This window comes from Panthera uncia (genome assembly GCF_023721935.1).
Source record: "Panthera uncia isolate 11264 chromosome D3 unlocalized genomic scaffold, Puncia_PCG_1.0 HiC_scaffold_8, whole genome shotgun sequence".
NCBI classification, from domain to species: domain Eukaryota; kingdom Metazoa; phylum Chordata; class Mammalia; order Carnivora; family Felidae; genus Panthera; species Panthera uncia.
Window position 1 is genome coordinate 14,837,549 of NW_026057586.1, and position 2,861 is coordinate 14,840,409.

The following is a 2,861-nucleotide window of genomic DNA, read 5'->3' on the forward strand; positions in this document are numbered from 1 at the left end:
TTTTTTTTTTTTCAACGTTTATTTATTTTTGGGACAGAGAGAGACAGAGCATGAACGGGGGAGGGACAGAGAGAGAGGGAGACACAGAATCGGAAACAGGCTCCAGGCTCTGAGCCATCAGCCCAGAGCCTGACGCGGGGCTCGAACTCACGGACCGTGAGATCGTGACCTGGCTGAAGTCGGACGCTTAACCGACTGCGCCACCCAGGCGCCCCTTTTTTTTTTTTTTTTTTTTTTTTTAATTTTTTTTTTTTTCAACGTTTATTTATTTTTGGGACAGAGAGAGACAGAGCATGAACGGGGGAGGGACAGAGAGAGAGGGAGACACAGAATCGGAAACACTCCTAAACTTTTAAAAATAGCGTTCGCTTCCAAAATTTACAGCTAATAACTAATATTTTCATTAGCCCAACTGCTTTTCTTGGCTCATTAAAAAACCAAAAGCAAATCTAACTATCTTTTTTTGCCACCCACAATTATCTTGTGTCTACCCCATGTTATCGATAATATTAGGAATCTTGGACTTCATTTACAGGCAGCTACAGATCCCTTTCTGACTCTAATCATTCTCTGACCCCCTGGTGGAATCTGAGTTTCACACTCTACTGCTTTGGCTCTGAAGCACTGAGAGGGGCTGCTAATGTGACCTTTCTAGGATTTGAACGGCCAGTTAATCATTATATCACTCACACCAGACTTTAAAAGTGCCATTAGTCACATGCCTCTGTGGGCATTTGAAGAGAGGCTAGCCAACGCATTTTTTTCCTGATCTGAAAGAGTCATTTAGACAAAGGGATGTTGACTTCTACCCCGGGGACACCTTTTAATCAGTCAAACTTCTTTTGTTGCTATGAAGTCAGATTAGCTGGTGACCTCACTCCTGGGCTATGACCTCATCAACCTTTTCTTCCTTGACTTTGGCTGGGTGTCATGAAATGGCATAGCCCTTCCACCACTCTGTCAGCACAACCAAAGTAACTTCTGAGGGCTTCATGTTTTCACTGTTGATGTGGCGAACTGCTGTCATCATCTCAGAACAAATGTGTGTATTTGGGGATTTCCGACCCATGTAGCTAAACAATGCTCCATTTCTGCAAGTGGTTTAAAATGAACGCATTGATGCCATCTCAGTTACCACCTTCTACCTGTCATCAGAACTCATTTTAGTGACCTCTCAAATACTCACTGTTGAAATGAACAAAAGAATTAAAAAGATATCTTATAATCACTTCACACAATATGCCATTTCATTTCTGGGTAAGAAATCACTTCAGAGAGAACAGATAAAGAGGACAAGCTGGGGGAGACCAGGGAATTTCTGTAATAGAATGGGAGGCTATGGCTCAAGTTCTAGCTTGAAAGGCAGATTGACTGTTAAGTAAAAGCAAGCTAGGTGTACCTTATTTAAGGTGACGTGTTTGTTAATAAAGAACAGTCGTGTGCTAGAAGGTTGCTCACCAAGTATTAGCGGTTTCCTCTTTGGACAGATAGGCAGAAACCCAGTTCCAGGGAAGAAGGAGTCTTGTTCTGGAAGAAGGAGTCTTAACCCGAGGAGATGGATTAATGAACAAAGATTGGTGAGAAACAGCTATGCTGTTTTAGGGGCTTAAAAGATGGACCGAAGGGCATGACCCCAAAAAGCTATCGCCAGAACACTGTGATGCGTCATCACGAGGGGATTATTCCATGTGTTGTGAAGCACAAACCCATGTGTAACTTCCCCAGAGAGCACTAGATTAAGCGTCCGATACTTCAGCCCCTGGTGGTATTTTCATTACCTCTGACTTATTCACTCTGTAAACTTCCGTTCCTCCTATTAAGTAGGGAGGCATAATTGTACCTACTCCACAGGACTACCCTGAGGATCTATCAGCTGAGAGAATGTAGGCGAACGTACTCTGTAAATGGCTGGGGAGCCAGCTGACATTTGAACGACCAAGTGTGTAAAAACGACGAAACTGAGCCTGAACCATATTTCATGGGCACTTTTTGGACTATAATTTTGAAACGACTTAATGTATATATATTATTTCAGATTTCTATATCTGGGATAAGTGCTATGGGGTAGTAGATTCTGACCCAGCCTAATTCTCTAATAAACAACATTATTTTTTTTTTTTTTCCATATAAGGGAGCTTAATGAAGGACCAGCTAGCTATTTGAAAATTCTGTAGAACAGAGAAAAATTCTTTTCTGGGATTGCATTTATCAAAGTTAGACTAAACTCAATACACACATACACGCGCACACACACACATACACACACACATATATACACACACACACACATTATTTAATATATTTCCTTTAATATCTGTGTTTCACATGTATACATTTTGCCTAAGCATTATTTTTGACGATTTTGTATTTTCTCTGGCTAGTTTTAACATCTTGCTTTTGAATTCTAAGTGCCCAAGTGCATACGCGTTTGTGTGTGGGGTTTGTAGATGCCCCCTTGCCTGCTTGGACTGGCTGAATTTTCTGGACAGAATGAGATTTGAGGAAATTTTGAGGGATTTTAAATACTGTCCCTTATATTTTCTCATCTCTTACAGACTACGCATGCATACATTCTTGCCAGTTAACCCCCCCCTGTCTTTCCCTCCGTGTGCTCTGAAGAGCTCAAGGAGAAAAAAAAAAAAAGGTGTTCTTTGGAATCTTTGTGATGAATATTTTGTAGGCGGTTCAGCTGCCTCAGCTTTCATCTGTCTCTCCTGCCCACTTTGGCCTCCTACACACGAGTGCAAAGGCCTCACGTTCTTCCCTTTTGCCGAACACGGCCGAGGGTGGATGTTGAGGACCTGTGGAGCCCCCTCGGTGGTCCTGTGAAAGCTCCGGTGGTCCGGGTGCCCCTCTCACGC